The 19,626-nt window shown below is 39.8% G+C and overlaps 1 protein-coding gene across 3 annotated transcripts in view; it reads right to left on the bottom strand.

Annotated features, from left to right (window-relative positions):
* LRP8 (LDL receptor related protein 8) overlaps positions 1 to 19,626 on the bottom strand; it is a 194,880-nt gene that overhangs the window by 58,551 nt on the left and 116,703 nt on the right. The gene's annotated exons all lie outside the window — the stretch shown is intronic.

A 19,626-nucleotide genomic window follows, 5' to 3' on the forward strand; every position in this document is an offset into this window, starting at 1 on the left:
CGATCCCAACTCTCTCAGCCTCTCCTCACAGGAGAGGTGCTCCAGCCCTCTGATCAGCTTCATGGCCCTCCTCTGGACTCTCTCCAACAGCTCGATGCCTCTCCTGTACTGGGGCCCCCCAGAGCTGGATGCAGTACTCCAGGTGGGGTCTCACAAGAGCAGAGTAGAGGGGCAGGATCGCCTCCCTCATCCTGCTGGTCACGCCTCTTTTGATGCAGCCCAGGACACGGTTGGCTTTCTGGGCTACAAGCGCACACTGCCGGCTCATGTTGAGCTTCTTGTCAATCAATACCCCCAAGTCCTTCTCCTCGGGGTTGCTTTCAATCCATTCCTCACCCAGCCTATAGTTGTGCTTGGGATTGCGCCGACCCACGTGCAGGACCTTGCACTTGGCCTTGTTGAACTTCATGTGGTTCGCACGGGCCCACCTCTCCAGCCTGTCAAGGTCCCTCTGGATGGCATCCTTTCCCTCCAGCGTGTTGACCACACCACACAGCTTACATCTCTTACAGAGATGTAAGTTAATATATGTGTGTGTATATATATATAAAAACTGGCAGATAACAGATATGTAAACTGTATTATATAAATTTTCCTGTGGCAGTTCCTGTCTCTCGCTTTTATCGCTTAAACAACAACTAGGAAATTGTCAGATATTCTAGTACTATCTTGAAGATAAGTGTAGTTTGATAACTGATCAACTCCTAATGAATATACTGTTAATTGCATAACCTTCCTTCAGTACAGGAACTTTTCTGTTCATCAAGGCCATGGATTAAACAACTTCTCTGCTTTAGAGCATCCTTGTAATTAATAATATATTCTTCCCACTTCTAAATATAACCTATAATGAGATGCTTTAAAGAATCCAAGCTGCACCTTTCACCAAGTACTTTTGATCAGAAGAAAATGAGCCAGAGTTTGCTCAAGACAGCAGAGCCTGCTTTAACTGTGACTGTCAGCTTCCCAGCAGGCCCAATCCTGAAAGGCAGCAAGCCTACTTCAAGCAGGTGACGGCAACAAGACCTGCCAATGCCAGAAAACACATTCACTCTACCTAAAACATAGCATCTCTACCTCTGGGGATATTCTGTGCAGATCAGAGATGAAAAGAAGTATATAGAGATCTATTAGATGTAGATAGTAGATATAAGATAGTATATATAGATATCTATTAGATAATTTTTCTTCACTAAGCAGAAGTTAACTCCATGAAAACTCTGCCATCAATGTGCCTATCAGGCAGTAAGCTAATACACTGTGTAAAATCTCACCAATTACAGTTTCCATCCATATGACATGTCCCCTCTCAAAGGTTTTTCCTGGTTTCCATGGGTTGAGGAAAGACAGGTCTCCAAGGATCACAGAACAGAAAAAAGGTTTCTTGATACCTATGACTGCCTTTGGAGACAGACGAATGATGATTCACTGTTGGGGAGGGGGAAGGAGAGTGGCTCTCCCCTGCCTATGAACAAACCATTTTCCCTTAACCAAACAAGACTATTTTTGCCCTGAAAGTTCCTTTCCAGTGATCTGGATGCCCGACTAATTCCCAGATTGAGTACCTCCCGATGGCAGAACTCACTGCGGCTTGCGGCAGCTGGGCCAAATGTCTTTATGGATAAACCGCACAGTCTCAGTGACGTCTACTTGCACTGGCTGAGAGAGCTTCCCATGTTTAAAAGCTACAGGACCATTAAAATCAGCTGAATGTTTGCACAGCAAAAGGTTGTCATTTCTACATCAAGACGCCACTGAAATGGCAGCATATCTTTAAGAGGTATCTATTTTGATTTAAAGACTTCAATTGGTAAAGATTTCTGAACAAGTGAATCCACTTGTTTATTTACTGCTACTGTTAAGAGCTTTATCTTATCTCTAGTTCTAGTCCTTATCTCCAGTTCTCTCATCTAGTTTCGGCTTCTGTTCACCAGATCAAATTACACTGTTTCTTGCTAAGCTGAAGAAACAATTGTGTGATGAAACCTCTTCTCTAAGGAGACAGGTGTAAATTGATAAAGGCAACTCTCAACCCTCTCCAGTAAATCAAATACCCTACTAATAAAGCATATGTTCCAACTCTATAATCACGTGAACCTTGTAAGATTGTCCACAACCCCTTCTCTAATAACCTTTCCACTTTATAGCACCTACCCAGATCTTCTACCACCTCTCAATAACCTGTTCTTCAGTTTAATATGGCCTCTAATTATTTTGTAAACTACATTTTTATAACCTTTATGCTATCACATACATATCACAAAATACACATAGTAGCTTATTAACACACACAGTAGCTTATTAACAAGGTCATGACTCAATCAAGAAAATGAAAAGTGAGACAATTCCTGTTTTCCCTAACATGTTAACACAGATTTTTATTTTTTTAAATCTTGATGTATTCTATTCCATTATCAGCCTTTCTATGGGTTTGTCCAAAACTAACAACAGCACAATCAGCACATACAGCTCTTGGAACTGAATAGTGTACTGCTGTGGCAGTTAGGAACTCAAGTCTTGAACTGCAGACCTTCCACAGCAGGTTCTGTACAGTGCTCTGTTTAACTTTTAAAACTACCATGAAAATACCAGCTTTTACTAACTTACTGAAACTTCCCCAATATTCCAACATCTGTAAAAAATTAGTAACAGAAGTTTCTTAAAAAAGAAAAATCAAAATACAGATCAGAAAACTCATTTGTCTTTCAATGAGACTTTGCCAGTACTTCTGTTTTAAAGACACAAAAATATAATAGCTGCTGTTTAGTAGCAGGCATGTTGTTAAATGTGCAGATATATCTTCATCTGTCTGAACAGAAATTAGAAATAGCATTTTCTCCCACTGCAGCTTACTGTTTCACTCTCACTGACCAGTATCACATTATATGGATTGGCTTTTCATACAGCTAAAGAATTCATTTCAATCCTTAATAAACCTGGCCATAAATTTTTCATGCATACTTCTGGATTTCCTTATTCAATGTCTTTATCCAACTACCCCTTGCATCCAGACTGTAATTCAACTTCCAATACAATAGGTTCTTATGCTGATTTCTATGAAACAAAATTTCCATATATGATTACCACCCCCCCCAGAATCTATTTCTCTGCCCTCATAAATTCTAAATGCAGTGACCAAATCAACAAAAATAACAAAAAAGACAAGAGGTCTCAAAGAGAGTTCCTGTGAGGTCAATGAAAATACACACCTGGGCAGAATACTCCGACAGAACAAAAGGCTGCCACATAAGCTCAACCTATATTGGAAGACAAAGAATCCATGCAGGAGGAAACTGGAGAAAACTTTTAATTGGAATTATTATCCTCTTCTGCACCAAAAAGTCAATCATGTCCAGGACATAAATGAATGGGGAGGTGGGTAGGAGGGGAAAAAAAACCCAAACCAACCAACCAAACTCCCCCCCCCCCCCCCAAAAAAAAAAAACCCCCGAACCAAAACCAACCCCAAACCAAAAACCAAATGAAAAAACCTCCACATCAAACTTCACTAGTTCTGGTGCTCTGGAAGCTATTTGCTAACCCAGTGATTGAATTATCTCTATTTGCAAGAATCTGACCCATGTAGCAAGGGGGGGAAAAGCTCACAGAAATAGAGTATAATGCACTGGTTCTTACAGGATGGTACATGGCTTGTTAACATTTTCAGCAGGAAGACTTTCTTCCCGCCCTAGCGTAATTAAAAGAGGTAGCATAGATCTCTGAGACAAAGATCTGCAGCCTACATAGTAGGTAGAATTGCACTTGATCTAGATAAGTAATTTTTATGACTTTCAAGTTGAAAGTACACCTCATTTCCTATGCAGGTCAGCTATAATTTCCTATGCACCCAAGACTTGCAGGAGTCTGATGTCAGAACTTTAAATAACTTGCCACACTTGCAGCGTCTAACCTTTCCAAAACCTTCTCTGACGACAAGACTGAATTGTCTTTATGTAGGTTTTTCCACTTGCCAACTGCAGGAGAGAAAACACACAGAGCTCAAGGGGAAAGGGTCTAGCAGACTGCAAGAGCTTCACAGTAGGAGTGACAGCACCTACCCAGTCCTGCTTCAGACTAAAGTCAAGAATAGCAAGAAGCCACCATCCCTCTCTGCTAACATCAGGGACATGGGATGACTGGCAAGCACACGCACACCTTCCATTAATCATCCTACGCCTTGCAGAAAAGTCAGCTATACTGCTGTGAGTCACCTCCTCTGCAGTATGGGCATCTGCACCATCTTCCCCGAAGAAAACAGATGCTAGTCTGCTAATCTGCTTTTAGAAGAGGGAAAGGATAGCTTGGCAGAGATTTTGATCTGTGTCACAATTACAGTCTAGTCCTGGAACAACATACACTTCTAATGATCCCAGGCTGGAGTTAATAGCAAAGGCTGAGCTGAACCAGTATAACCTTCAAAATGGAAAGGAAATAATCTCTTACATTCCCCCCAGAAAGCAACTGAAAGTAGGAAAACTGTCTAAAAGAATTCTTCATTCTGTTTGGTTAAAAAAACCCCCCACAAACCAAACAAGAGTAGCCATGTGAAATCAGCAAAATCAAACAGCATTTCACACTGTTTGAAATAACACCAATATCCTGATTGACTATAACGGTAGAAGTGTGCTCATAACCACGTTCAAATGTGTTAATTACATCAGCCTTTTCAATAGAGGCAATACTGTGAGGTCATACAAAAGAATAAAACCAGCCTACAAGTTGCCCCAGCATCCAAATTCCAGCACTATTTTGAAATAATGCCTAGTCTCAATGAACCAGGGTATATAGAAAGAAAATCAAATGTAAATTCTGTGAGAATATTCAAGAAAAGGATATAACATGCTATTGTTATCAATAGAACAACCTGACTTGCTCTGTCCAGTCTCTCTGCTGTCTAGGTATAGTTCATAATATGGTTTTAGCTGACAAAACCTACATACTACATGATGTACAGGAGCTCCATGCATAGTATATGTTTTTTAAAAGACAGATTTGTGCATCCATGTATTGTGTGTATTGGCATGTGTCATCCATGGCTATCCTAACTGTGCATTGAATCATCGCACTGAAGGACTGCATGCTGCTCTTCCTCCTTCTCTTCTCAAGCCTCTCTATTCTCTCCATTCAGGCAGTTTTGATCTCTGAAGACCTCTAGCATTTGGGAAAGCGCTTAAGTAATTACAGTACAGAGGAAGTAAGTCAGGACATGTGCAGCTTTGAACTATCAAAATTTTTCCTTTGGCTCAGTAGGAGAGAAAAATCTTGAAAACCAGAAACATCAGCCCCAGTTCTCATAATATTTGATGAGCAAATAGAGATGTATTCACTCCTTCTGGAATGTATGTTACACAACAGCTTCCAATGGCAGCTGCTTTACACTCTTTGGAAAAAAACACTTCTTCCAAGCCAGGACCATAAGAGATGAATGAAAAAAATCCATGTGAAGGTGAAGAATATGGAGAATTGTTAGTCTATGAAAAGGTAAGAACTGATTCCACAGCTGTGAAGTTCCTGATTTTGCATAATCATTGAACACACTTTTCTCAGGAACCTGAATGCCAGACTTTTTTTTTTTTTTAAATACTTTTGCACAATTTTAGAGATCTCTCCTCCATTTATTATGTATAACAGGGATTACTTTTTTTAATTTAGTTTAAATTGGCCTTTTCTAAACATCATTCTATAGCTTCAAGGTATTTCCCTTTGAATTTTTTTCACGGTGGTCATCTCCCTGGTATTTAGAAATCTCCATGACTAACTCCTCATAGCTTCTTAAATATATGCAAAAACAAAAGGACTGTGATTTATGTTACTAAATGCCACCACATCACAGACTGTCTCCTGAAGCCAACCTTTAAAAACAGTAATAAATATTTTATACCATATGATGAAAACATTACCGGCTCCCATCTTATAAAGAAAAGAGTCACACATGAAAACTCCTTGCTCACTAGTCTGTGGAAAGAAACCATAATGCAGAACTTGGACGTGTGTATAGCAGTTGGTATGCATAAGCACAATGCAATGGCCACTATTAGGTAAACAGAAAATCTTGCACATTAGGACTCAAACTGTGCTCAGAATTCAGGCCACCAGCGATCTGAGGCCACCAACAGTTTAGATCTGTTACTTTTTCTGTTTTTTATTGCAAGTATCATTTAAAAGGATAATTCTACATTTCAAATGAAACAAGGTGTGATGTTTACAGCAGCACAGTCTGGCAATGAAAGGAAGGGAAAAAACCAATCAAAATTCTGCTTTTTCTCTGTAATCCTGACATATAACATTGCTTAAACATTTCTCCTTAAACTGGCTGATTAAAAGTAACAAGGAATAGTTCAAAACACACTAAACAATGGAGGGTGACTGGTACAGAGACAGTGTCATATAGCTATTCTGCAAACGTGCCGATTTCTAGACAACCCAAAAATCCATGCTCCCAGTCCAACAGCAGCTGGAAGTAATAATAGTGACCTTTACATTTCAGAACAATAAAGTCCAGCTACAGCACACATTAGAACAGCACGATGCAAAATCTGAGTGCATGTATGGAAGCGATGATCTGTGCCTGAAGGCTACACAGATTCAAAACTTCCACTTTAAAAAAAATAACAAAACAAAAAACAACAACACCCCCCACCCTCCCCCCCAAAAAATCCCTTTCACATGGATAGTTTTGAAGAAGTTGCTTAAGCTCAGTTTTTGTCAGAACCTGTGCATCTCACTGCCCTCACTAAACTACTGATGCATGTACACATGATATTAAAGCATGGACATGGCCAGATGCCCTCCCCTTCCCACTAGCACTACAGAAGTAAAGTCTGCAAAAGAAATTGCTTCCTAGAAGCCATTAATTTAGGGCATTCAGCTTAAAAGAACTGCCTACGCTAAAGTATCCCAAAAAGGTGCATTTAAATGTTGGAAACCTTTTTCAAAGGTCTCAGCTCAGAGCCTATGGTTATTTCCTCGGGCGCTTCTCAAAGTCTAGGCTTTACTCCTTGACTTCACTTAGAAAATACCTTACTAAAGAGGTGTGAAGAAAATGTAAGTAAGGGATTGTGAAAGAATAACATTCAACTTAAAATGTCTCCATGTTCTCATCTTTCACTCAGTTAATAAAAAAAAAAAAAACACTGGCAAGAAATTAGACCAAGACTGAAGTTAAGAGCTTTGAACCCCATGGTAAAATTGAACCACAATTCATAGCCCTATTATTTACTGGTGTCTGTCAAAGAGGAATGTAGTCAACAGACTTACTCCTACCACCTAGTAAGATGCAGTGGTACTAGCGTGAGCAGCTTTGACAAAATTACACCACTCCACTTTTGCGGATGGTGATCTTTGAACCACTTCTTCACTCACCTATGGTCCCACCACGAGGCAGCAGAGCCAAAACCCAAACCCAGGTTTCTTGACTGCCAGACCTGCATCTCGACAACTTTCCTGAGCAATGTCATGCAATTCCCCTGAGAAACATGTACCAGCATCTTAATTTCCTACCACTATGTGGAAAGCAGAAGCAGCTGTGCTTCACCACTGGGACCAGACTCCTGTTTCTCCCAGCCCTTCCTTTCACCCTCCTACCTTAACTGCTGCTCGCCCTGCCCTTTGCACAGAGCATCATCTCATACTTCTTGCTCACGCTCTTTCTCTTACTCAAATCTGCCCTTACAGGCTGCTTTTGCCAAATCTGTAATAATATTGTTAATAGAATTATATATATATATATATGGGTGTATATATATAAAATAGATACATATGGGTAACAGTCAAGCCATGCTTGGCATCAGATGAGGGACCCTTTGATCTTATTACTATAATCTTTGTTTCACTCCTGCTGCTATTCCTCTGTCTCATTAGTCTTGCTAACTGAGTCTGTTCTCCTATCAAACCAACTCTGCAAGCCCCCAGCATGAGTAACTTCACCACAGCCGTAAGCTCTGTGCTAGATGACAGTTGCACAGGCCTGGGCAGAACCCCACTGGCTTCAGAAATGCTCCGTTGCAAACACAATTACTTAATTATAAAGGCAATGGTGAATGCTAATACAGGACCCACATTTGATCTGCTTTTCTGAAGCACCCTCAAGCACCTTTTGGTGCTAAAATAACCACTGAGTTTAATCACAGTTTGTAAAGTACTTGGTGGTTATCGGATAGAAGTACGATATAGAAAGGGTTTGCAGTAGTTAAGCGCAAAAAGGATTTTAAAATGTGATTTTAAAGTTTACAATTTTTCTTTAATCCCTTTAAAGCAGTTTATTTTACTGTCTGGCTTGAACATAATGGGTCAGGAACTGTTTCTCTGAGTTTCCCATCAGATAAGCAGTTAGGTAATTACGGAAACAGAATGGAACTTTAATTATAAAAAACCCCATAGATTGTTCTATTGTGATTTTCCACAGCATTGCTGTTTCTTATAAATGAACATATTGTGCAAGCTGGGAAGACATCATTGATTAAAATAATCAAAAGCCCTACTAGAAACTTAGACATGTTTTCCTTTGTGAAAAAACAAAACACTGTATCTGACTGGTTGAGAGATTTGAATTACCTCTTCTAAAGCCCACTTTAATTTTTCCTCACAGATTAATTTAATTAAATCTATTATTACAGGGTAGGCTTTTTTTATTTTTACATAAACTATATGAAAGCTTGGTGTACTCTGATAAATCTAGAAGATTAGAAAATTTTACCAGTAGCTTTTTATCTTGATTTCCTACCAGTCATTTTCAGCTGAAGCAATTTGTTTGACTAACATGCTGTTTCCATCATGCCAGCAATCAAATAGAAGTGAAACATCAGTAGTTGCACTTACAGGTACCTGATAAGCAGAACAACTTTTCAGTTCCTGCTCTGAAAAGCTGGAATATCATTAAACACATGGTCAAAGAGGTCAGTCGTAGGGAGGAGTCTATATTGGAGTTATCAACCATGTCAGGCTACTAATTGAATAGTCACCACCTTTTCCCCAAATGACTGTTTTGTCAGTGGAGCGGGTGCTCTGCAGTTGACGCCAACCCAGGATAGCCACATACGTCCCAATATTTCAGGGAAGATCAAGGTCCAGTGGAGGCAGCACCACTTCTGCAGGTGCTCAAGAACAAATGAGACTGGGAGGGTTCATGTACAAGTGCACATGTGCACGCTGGGCTCCTTCCCTTTATTTCTCTGGTTAATCAAGACACAATTCTGTACCCTGGGCACTGGGAAGAAGGAACGCTGACAGACTGCATGCTAGGCTCCATTGAGAACCTGCTGGTTACAAACGGCGATAAAAACACAGCCTCTTCAGAAGTCTCTCAACTGTGGCTAAGAGTCCAGCACGCACCCGTGGGGCGCTCTGAGCCTCTGTATCAGCAGCTGCTCTTTCATTTTCCCTCTTCCCAGGCTCATTTTCCTTCTCTCGTTCACAGAGATTACTCCTATTCTAATCAAAACAGGGAAGAAAAAGCCCCACAGAACACTAGGGGGACAAAATTATACAAAGGATAAAGGAATTGAGTAGCATTGAGACCATACCCATTTGTAAAAGAGATTATGGTCACAAAAGTGCTTCTTATCAATAGGGAAAATAAAGCCACAAAAGGTCCCTAGATGAGCAAACATAATGAAAGCTGCCAAGATGAGTGATAAAAATTATAGAAAGAAAAGTTATACAGGTCTCCAGGAAACTGCCAGAATTAATCATAAAACACTTTTCCCTGCTACCTGAAGTCTGCACCTTTTTTAATCCACATGAAAAGCTGACCTAAGTATGTTGCAACATTGGTATTTCACCTTGTATCTGCCATTACAGTATAACCTCTCTTCTATCAAAGGATTGAGTATACCAAACAGCATCCAGGACTTTTTAAAAATTCATACTGCAGAGGAAAAAAAAAAATTGAGTGCAGCGTCCCACTCCATGTTAGACCATCTCTGGCGGCTGAAAGGAAGCCATCCTGCACCGTTGCTGGTAATATCTGCACGGCCACAAAGAGGCAATTGCTTCATCACGATCCGAGCTCACACCAAGTGAAGACGTTGCTTTTTCATGCTAAGGTGACAACGCTTCTGAGGTGTGTTAAAGGTATCAACAAAGGAATTGCTGCTCAAAGGGACCAATGGAACATGAAGAACTTGTGGCAAAAAAAAAGGATTTGGTAGACAAACATAGACTTAATAACTTGTAATATGTCCTCGCTCTTATATGTGCAAAAGAAAGGAAGTCTGAAAAGGCTCTGCTGCTATTAAATAATTGTGTTTCTTATCTCGGAGTGAACATTTCATCTTTTATATACATAAAAAGAAACCTCCACCTGTTTTCTTTTTCAGAGGATAGAACAGGCAGCTTAGATAGCAATTTTAATTGAATGTGTTCAGGCTGTTGCACAAGAATAGTGGTGTGTAGACCTGTGGCTGAGAAGAAAAGGCTTTCCCCTACCACCTACACCTTTACTTCATTACAAATATCCCTGCTGGTTCACACAACTCAGCTCCAAGTTTGACACTTGCAACATGTCTAGAGACAGGAACTGAAGCAGAAACATACACATTCTAGTGGAATTCAGTATGTTAATCACTATTTCTCATTTCACATTCCATACAGGGCCAATATACCTGCTGAAATGCTTGAATGGCATACCACCATAATTTTTTTGTGTATGTGCATATGTACATTTCTAAATACACATGTGTAATTTTACCCATATAAATGCACGCACAATGAATAGAAATGAAATTGTTGACTGTCAAACATGCTAGACATGCTTCTCCCTGCAAAAAAAAGGGGGGCGGGGAGGGAGAAGCATGGTTATGTTTGTGCTGAATGTCTAGTGTTTGCAACCTCTATGCCAAAATACAGAACTAAGAGTCTCCATACAATAACTGGAGTCTTGCACAACAGTACACTTAAAGAACTCAAATGACACATTAAGATGACTACCCTAGCAGTATAACCAGAAAAATGGTGCAATAAGTAGCATGAGTCCATTCATATAGGAATGTGTAAGCATGCAAGGTCTAATAAAGCTACTAAGTCCTCTGTATTTCAATGCAAAGGATTCTTTACATGTAAAATACAAGACAGAAAGGGTGAGCTGAAATCTGTCACTCGGAATATAGCCACTGAATAGAGCATCCCTAGAAAGGAGGCTAGAAGCTATTGCTAAAGCAAAGTCCTGATTAAGGCTCTCGGCACCTATGGAAGCTCATTGCACCCCAAAGGCACAGGTGAAGATCGCCATCACCCTCACACATGCAGACAGCACTGTCAGCAACCATGCCTTACCCCAGAGCACTATCTGACTGGAAGCATTTCAGAGAATTAAAAATCTCCAGTGCAAGGTTTAAATTACATAAATTATCTACCAAAGCACACGGAGACTGCATATTAAACCAGTCTTAATCATGATCCTAATCCTCAAGGAAGCAGGATGGAATATCATGAGGCCCTTATTAAAACTGCAAATTATTTCAGTGGGAGTTTGTCCTGAATGAAAACATGATCCTGCAATTGTAGAAATGGAGAAAGAGAGGGGAAAAATATCTATCAAGGAAAAGTGGTGGAACTAGGGATCACAGCTACAACATACTAAAACACAGAAACTATTCAAATGTGAAAAATGTTAAAATAATGTCATTTGATATTCACTTATTTTCCTCATACCATAATTCATCCACTAAAGGAGAAAAGGTTTGCTTTCTGTGCTTTTGCAATGCACTACTGCTTCACTCACTTAGCAAAACATTTCAACTTTCAAATTATTCCCAGAAATTATTTCCTTTTCACATCAGCCACGGTAAGTAAACCAACCATGATTCCCCCCACCAATAAAATAACAAAAATATAAATATAAAAATCAGGTAATCTGAATTTCAGAAAGCAAGCGGCAAGAGAATAGGAAAAATGAAAGCACTAGGCACTGAAAAGCTGCTTGAGTATTTCTGAAAATCTCTTCAGTTTTCACTAGTTCAATATTTATGACCTGTTAAATAATTACACATACAAGAGCTTCACATGCTCAACTTACATATTCCTGCTATTCTCTCCTATTGAAATAACTAGGAGATTAATTGTAGCCATAAAAAGGCAGCATCAAACCCTTTTATGATCATTCCTGTTTATGAACTGCATGAACGCATTAGACCAATAGGAAAAATATTTAAATGCCAGTGTTTAAATCTTCGTAGCAGTCAACTAGCAAAAGCTCAAAGTCTATCTGAGGTACGGGAACACAGCAAATGTCAAAGCTTGCAATGCTACCTGAAAAAGTGACTTTCTTGTAAAATAACATTGCTTAAGAAAAGAACAATAAAAACATCAGAAAAGACCCAATAGATATTTTCTGTTGGTTTTCCTACAGGACTCAGCCCTCTGAAAAGGTCGCAGCATCTGAGATATAAGCTCTAAAAACCTTCCTTTAAAAGGAAAACCACATTTTGTTTTGAACAGGTATTACTTAAAAGTCTTTAGCACTGGTAGAATTGGAGCACAATCATTACATACCCTAAATTCATTTACATCTCTAGGTACATAAAATGCTGAGTCCACCAAACGCATGTAATCATCAAAAAGAAGATGTAATTCACTGCCCATGAGCCACAGATAAAGTTATCCCACTACTAGGGAAAAACAGCTGGGCTTTGAGTTTGTTGAATTTCCTTTGATGTAAAAAGGATAATTTCACACATCAAGAAAAGGAACAGGATGCAGGAAAAACTGGATTTGGTTCCTTACCCTGTCAAAGGCTTGTTGTGTTAGTTCCTACAGTTTTGTGGGATATTGAGGTCAACGTGGGGTTGGCTCAATAAGGACACACCCGGAGACATTCAAAGCCGTTACAGTGGGTAAGGAACCAGAGGCACTTGGGAAGCAAGTATACACTGGTTGAGACAGGACAATTACATCAGGAGTAAAGGTACATTCATGAGAATTTGAGGAGTTACATACACTTAGGATAAAAAGGACTTCTAAAAATCTGCACTGGACTACAAACCACAGTCCATATGAAACTACTAGTCTGCTAACAGGCCTTAACAAGTCTTGTCCATCTCTAGTGTACTGTTACACACTTCCATGGAAATGAGTTTTCAAGAGTCTGGAACCCTTTGCTAAGTAGACCTGGAAGCTAAGTAACATACTAAAGACATAAAAATTATTATTAATAAAGTTATATTTTGGATGTGGTAAAGCTTTGACAGGTGAGTGGACAATGCAAAAACTGTATCCTCGTCGTAGAATTGTGTCATTTCTAATTATCTGACAAAAAAAATCTGAAATGAGAGACTACATACAAGGAGAGGCTGAAGGAACAGCATTTGTTCAGCCATCAAAAAAGATGACTAAAGGGAAGATTTTATTGCTGCCTTCAACTACAAAATGGGAGGGACTAGAGAACATGGAGCCAGACTGTTCTCAGAGGTGCACAGTGACGGGATTGGAGGTGACAGACACATGCTGTGACAAAAAGGAAGCCTGGTGAGATATAGGGATTTTTTTTTTTCATTAATAAGGGTGGTCAAACATGAGGACAGGGGTCCATTTTGAACAGGAGATTGGACTCTTCTTTCCTAAATTATTCTATGACTTCATGGAGAGATGATCATGGGCTGTTTTCATTTTTTTCTGTCTCAATAAATAATCTGATCGCATTGACAAATCAAAGCTTTCATCATTAGCCTTACAAACTAGTCTGGGCATCCAGAAAATGAGACTGCCTCTTCGCTACCTTGTCACTGGGAAGATCCTGTAGCTCTGGAAGCATTCCATATCCTCCATCTTGTCCTATATTTGTTTTACAGATGCAGTCCTCAGCTGCTATACTTCAGCAGTGCTCCCAAGGGTCCATGAGGGACAGTGACAGGGGAACAATTGCAGGGGGACAGTGACAAGACTATCAAAGCTGTTGTTTTTTATTTTGGCAATAGCCACTTAGTGTAGTGAGAGTGTTGTTAAAATGTACACTTGTACACCTGACTTTAACATCATCTTATTCAATTTCCTGAATGATCTGTAACAAATTAATCCAACAGAATGGTCTTTCATTTACATGTTCCACTGCATTAAAAAGTCCCCCACCATCTTATTGCATAGATACAGACAGATCTGCTCTTAATTTTTGGGGGAAGAAATAAAAATAAAAAATTCTCTGTGTTACTGCACTAGGTCCTAAAACCTGGTATCAGGCTGTTCCTGGCTGCTTTGGCCTAGTTTTTTTGTTTGCTACTTGAAGTTCAATGGCCCAGTGTATGTGTTGCCCTGAATGAGACAGTCTACCCTTCTCCAGGATAAATTCTCCAAGGGCAGGGAACAGTTTAAGTCACTTTCCACAAAAGCGCAGTAATATCACCAAACTCAGTCATGCAGGAGATCTGGATCAAAGAAGAATAATAAAGACATAATATCTTTTGGGGTGAACAGAGAGCTAGGAGAGGACTGTGCATTTGGGGGTGAGCAATACCATCAGCACTACCAACAGCTACAGAATTTTGCATTTGGGCAACCTATCAGAAAATGAGGACAGAACTGATCACCACTGTGAGAGATCAGCATACACAGCAGCAGCACATAAAGTGCCTAGGACCATGGAAAATACCCATTAAAAATATAACTGCCAAGTTTGGATACATCTCCCTGAACGACTCATGACATGTACTTCAAAATAAAAGGAACTGCACGAACTGGTACTGTATTTCAAACCAACATCCAGGGTTTGATTTTATATTCCATTTAAAAATCTATTTCCAGGACTGCTGCTTATTAAACTTGTCCTATTAAATCATTCCCTATTACACACAATATGAATTCAGATCTCCCCTTTTTCTTCCTCGTAACACCCTACTATACCTTTCCATATAATAATTTCTGCTCTTAACTAGGAGAATGTCACACATCTGATGAAGAAATAAGTGGTGAGTTTATGCTGCCTGCATTCCTCGATCTCATTATATATATAACGTCCTAAGGCAAGAGTTTGTCAGCTTAGATTTTCACTTGCTCTATCCCTTTAATTTGTGTTCCCATCAGTGCTGCTACTGTTTGTTAGCATTCGTTTTTATTTTCCCTCTAGAGATTTTTCATTTAAAGTCACTGGGTTAAATAATCAAAATACTTCTGAGGGAAATTTAAAATTTCTTTCTTGTAAAAAAGCAGAATGATTCAGTACCTGCGCTGGAGCAACATTAGGTGGATAACATTCATTTTGCTGGAGGTCTCCATTAGCTCAGTAAGAAAAATTACTTCCCTTCCCCCTCTCTCAGCTTCAAGAAACTGCACAGAAAAATAATGAGGAATCTTTTCATACGCACAAGCAAAGCCTGTGCATATCAGCAGCGGCCGCACCACAGCTCTAGGGTGATCACTGAGCCACACTGGGTTGCTCTTAGGGAGAGCAATGAAAAATAAGTCCAGGGCTCTGGCGATGGTGGGCTCCCCAATGGGAGAGTATGTGTAGGCTACCAAAGATATCCTGCAGTTAGCAAAGGCATGCTGCTTTATAACCTTGCAGCAAATTGTAAGATCCTCAGCATTCGAGCCTACTCTGAGGTCAAAAATATTTTCTGTATTTCAAAACAGCTGCTGGTGAGGTACGTGGGAGTTGCAGGCGTTGGGCTGACAAAGGCACTAACTCTACTCCCACTACTTCCAGATACTCTGCTATCCTTTATGGTGATTTGTGGGGAGCTCCTTGCAAACTAACAAGCCGGTACAACAAAGATGAAATCCATTATCATTTCAGAGCACCTTCCAACGATGGCAGTGTTGCACCCACTGCAGGGTCTCCCTTGTGGCAGGCGGGGAGAAGCAGCAATGGCTGATGTCAAACAGGAGGACAAGCCTGCTCCTCCTCCAGCGATTTTCTTAGCATGTATCCTGCAAGGCCACAGTGATTCATTTGCTTTACATACAAGCAGCCAACCTTTGAACAGAGACCTAGTTCAGGCAATTGAGGAACCTAAAGAGGCTTTGTAAAGGAAGACAAGGCTGGAAGTTGGCATGCCCAAGTACCAACTCTTCCCCTTCCCCACCAGGAGCACTTCTGCAGCACAGCTAAATGATGTTTCTTTGTTCCCTCTCACCCACCATCTCATTTCTTTTCATTTAAGTGTGTTTCTCAAAATAACTTTCTTCTCTTCAATATTAAATTCCTCCTCCCTCTCCTCCTGCCTTCCCCAGCCTCAATCAACTCAACTTCTTAAAACTATGATTTCAGTTCTTTCTGCCCCTTGTGGACAGCACTAATTCCTGAATTCACATGGATTTGCTTCTCCTGATTTAGAGGCTCATTCTGCTTCCACACAGAAACAAAAAATATAATAAAACCTCCCCCCCCAAACTGACAATATTTCTGATGATGACTTCAGAGAGAACAGATCCAGCCCACAAGATGCCCCTGAATAGATTAGCTCACAGAAAAGGGGGACACATTTCTTTGAAACCTTAATATAAGTTCAGACAAAATAAATTCAGCAGCCAGATAATAGCACTGAAAACTGACAGATGGCAGAATACTGAGTTTTAGTGGTTACACTCACGTGACATGAATAATTCACTTGGTCAAACCTATGGATGCGAGAGTCTGTTTAGGTTAAGGATCTGGCTCAAAGAAAAATGAAGAAATAGAAGCAATTTCTTCTTTGTAGTGACCCATTTCAAACCAAAATCCTGGATAACCATCTTCTCCAAAACCAGCCTATTCTAGAAATTAATCAACTTTCAACTAGCACCAAAATTCACAACAGGGAGAAGTCCAATAGATCTCATCATTTGAGAATTCAATGGGACTCAAAAGATACCCTTACAGCTACTGCTCCTTGCCGCATTCAGTGGCTTGAAGAAAACGCAGTTTAAAAAAATAATTGCATGAAGGCCCCAGACATCATGGGTCCAACAGAAGTCAGGACAGCTGTGATGCTGTTTTACCTATCTGACAGGAGACAGGTCATGCTGTCCTGAACACCTGCAGATGGGTAACATCCCTATAGAGGATATGGTTAGATACAAAGATGAGCAACTTCAGCAATCTGGGAAACAGAAAAAGCAAAGCGCTGTTTTGGTTTTGCAGCAGAGTTATCAAAAAAAAAAAAAAAAAGACAAACTATTACCTTTAACTGAGCATTTAGAGATAGGGACACAACATCCCTAACTACCAATAAGTGAGCACAAAATGTATTTAAAAACATAGTCACAAAAGCATTCAGAAAATAAAAAGGCATTTAGCAGGTGGCTAAATGCTGAGAGGAATTGGCTTGTTTTCATCACGTTCTAAGCTGGAAATACTCCTAAAATGCAACAGTCAGCATTATCAATGCTCCTAACCTCCCTATCTTGAATGGACTATGGAGAATGTCCCAGCATTGCATTAATTGAGGAATAACTCTAGATACTGGCAGAGGTGCTGGCAATTATGTGGCCTGTCTGAAAGCAATTGATTTTATAAAGCAGTTTGATCTTGCCAGAGGTGAGAAATCTCCGTTTCCCAACCTGCCCCTTTTCCCTAGGGAAACTCTGCAGCGCAGGCTCCTCCAAAGGGCTGTGTTGCATTTCTAAACAGGAGATGGTCGTAGGGTCATTACAGCCTCTTCTTTGCCCTTAAATAACATTTTCACATACAAAGAGCTAGGGTACAAATTTTATGTACCCTTTTATGTGAAGGGTACAAATTAAAAGCAAAGCCTAACACTCCAGTTTCTTGTTTAATAGTCCACCAGGTTTATAACTCACTGCTGTCTTGACTAGTGGTGGAAGGAAGATCTGCAAACATATGTGAATTAACCCCACAACCAGCACTGCACTTATGCATTACCAGGTTGATTCCATTTCCTCACAGAGTAGATCAGATCTGCCTTTGAGATGACACATACTTTGACAAGAATACAAAGTATCTGGAAAGAATGTCCTTACCATGCAAATTAAAGCCTATAGCTATCAACAGTCATAAGATTAAAACTACTTGATCTTCATCTGATTAAGTGTGAACTTCAGATCTGAATAATCCTATAGAACAATGGAAGTTCCAAAATTCTAATTGCAGATATTTTTAAGATTCGAAGGCAAGCTTTTAATTGGTGCAGACAGACATTGGCTTCTCTTGTGAGCTAGCCACAAGTCAGACATAGGCTTGTATCATATCAAATATCCTGTGAATGCTGAGATACAAGTTCACACATCCATCACACAAAAATTGATCTGTTTTGGCTAAAGCTCATAACAAAACTTAAATATCTTATGCTGAGGCAAAGCATGGCAAATCTGCTTGAGACCACTATAAACATATAAAATATGGCATAGTTATATGCCATAGTCTTTGACCTGGTTTCAAAGCCCTAGTATTTAAAAAATAAATTAAGAATTGGTCCATACAGGTACTGCTAGTTTCACAAGGAAGCCCTGATTCATCTGTTAGGCATGTACTACGGGATGGGAACAAACGTCTCCCTGTGTCGAGGTGACACTGGCCCACTCCCATTAGCACCAGAGAGACATTTGAGGGCCATCTATTTTTCTGAACCACCACAGAAATGCAGACTTCAGTCTCTTAGAAGTTTTCAAGCAGAAAAATCACACAAAACTGAACAAATTACTTTCCTCTCAGGATGGCAGTTCTGTACTGTAACAATCAGAAGCTCAGGTCAAGTCTCTTAAGATACGTAAGTTTTAAGGCCGATTTCCCCAGAGGATGAACGTAAGTGGGGGAAAAATGGAAGGTGAAACGGCTAGAAAAGGAATAGAAGATGATTAAGACAAATTGTAAGGGATCTGAGCGCTGCATGGTCCAGGCTACAGCCTCTGACAAGAGATTTACAGACACAGACTGCAGGGAATGGAGCTGCTTAGTTATTCAGCCCTCCTCCAGGCAATCAGGTAGTGGAAGCAGCATTAATAAGATAGTTTTTGACTAAGGAGGATGCAGGGTGAAAGACCAACACATACAATACATAAATATGTTAATGCAGTTACTGAAGTAATTTTTTCTGTAGCCTGTATATGGCTGCAAAAATTATTTCATTCATTTTATGCAAGAGAAGCGCATTCATCTTTCTTAATTAGGGAGAAAGTAGGACTGATACTAGGCTTAAAAATGAAAGTATGGTTAATTTTGAAGTGCTCTGTGTGCCCCATTCTGGTGAAATCCAATAAAATACTTCCTCCAACACTGCTGCTCATTCACGGGAATATATTCGTCCGGTACATGACTGGAAATTCAATAGAATGGCTTGTACTAGTTTCTTGGTCTGTCCAAGAACAAATCCACAGACTTAAGTAAGCACGCAAATAGAAGTCTACATATTAGTTAATGTTTTCATTAAAATATCCCTGGGATTCCCTTCAACTCAACATCCCACGACCCTTTGCAGTTCTGGAACAATGGAGCACAAATGGACCTCCTCAGAAAATCAAAAGAACAAGATTAAATGCACTACACAAAAATCAAGCATGTCCTTTCACTGACCAAATCAATGGGTTTTTAAAAGGTGTTACCTGCAGCTAACATCTGTCACACTTACTCTCAGCTTTAGTTATTTTACATTCCTCATCTTTCATCTGCTACCTTTTTCTTCATTTGTTCTTGAAGGCAAAAAAAAAATGAAAAATAATTGAGCAACACTCTAACATTGCAAAGTTCCTCTGTAATGACAGAAG

Source organism: Grus americana, chromosome 8, assembly GCF_028858705.1.
Source record: "Grus americana isolate bGruAme1 chromosome 8, bGruAme1.mat, whole genome shotgun sequence".
NCBI lineage: Eukaryota > Metazoa > Chordata > Aves > Gruiformes > Gruidae > Grus > Grus americana.